This window comes from Myotis davidii, unplaced genomic scaffold (genome assembly GCF_000327345.1).
Source record: "Myotis davidii unplaced genomic scaffold, ASM32734v1 scaffold1, whole genome shotgun sequence".
Classification (NCBI taxonomy): domain Eukaryota; kingdom Metazoa; phylum Chordata; class Mammalia; order Chiroptera; family Vespertilionidae; genus Myotis; species Myotis davidii.
The window spans coordinates 4,793,870-4,794,692 of NW_006294681.1; the positions used below are offsets into that span (position 1 = coordinate 4,793,870).

Sequence of the window (823 nt, forward strand, 5' to 3'; positions counted from 1 at the left end):
AAGGTCAAATATTCACAGAATGTGAAGAAAAAGTCACTGCCAGCAGACATCCAGGCAACCTCAGAGAGGGTCAGGAGAAGTGCATGTGTCTCGGGGTCAAGAGGACAGTGGAACAGTGACCAGCTCGGGACAGACTCCACAAATGGCTGCGGATGAACACATGGAAGGAAGGGAGAGAGGGGAGGGAGGGGGGAGAACAGAAGAGAATTGGTAAGCTGACAGAAAGGAGGGAGGAGAATGGAGACAGGATAAGGGCACGAGGGAGGGAAGAGAAGGGAAATAAGAAATGGTGGGGGAAGTGGGAGAGGGAACACCTAGATTCTGCTCAACAAATAAAAGGTTGTGTCTATGATTATCAGAGTTATATGAATTTAACAATATATTTTGAACATGTAATTACCATTTATTTTCCTCTCAGGGAGTGTTGGCCTCAGGGAGTGTTGCTAACTTCCAACTCAAGACTGGAAACGAACAGGATAGGTGCTCTAGGTGTCCAATTGGGGATTCCTAAAAAAAAAAGGATATGGAACACAAGTTACCCTGGAGAAGAAAAGTGATTAGTGTTTAAAGTGTCATTAAAAAGAAACTGATCTGAGGAGAACCAAGATGGCGGCATAGGTTAACGCCGGAGTTTGCCGCCTCGAACAACCACTTCAAAAGTGAAACTAAAAGACGGAAGGGACATCACCCAGACCCACAGGAACGGTGGCTGAGTGGAAGTCCTACAACTAGGAGGACAGAGTAACGCATTCGGACACTCAGAGGAGGCGCAGTGCTGAAGGCAAATTCTGAGGTGCGGAGTGCGCGGAGCGGGCTGGAGGGG

At 47.9% G+C, this 823-nt stretch overlaps 1 protein-coding gene across 1 annotated transcript in view; it reads right to left on the reverse strand.

Moving 5' to 3' along the window:
- The window catches only part of FAM110B (family with sequence similarity 110 member B), a 101,746-nt gene extending 101,243 nt beyond the window's left edge, over window positions 1-503 (reverse strand). The window contains exon 1 of the mRNA XM_015567429.1: window positions 401-503. The gene's annotated coding sequence lies outside the window, so the exon portion shown is untranslated. The remainder of the gene's footprint in view (window positions 1-400) is intronic.
- Window positions 504-823: the final 320 nt, after the last annotated feature.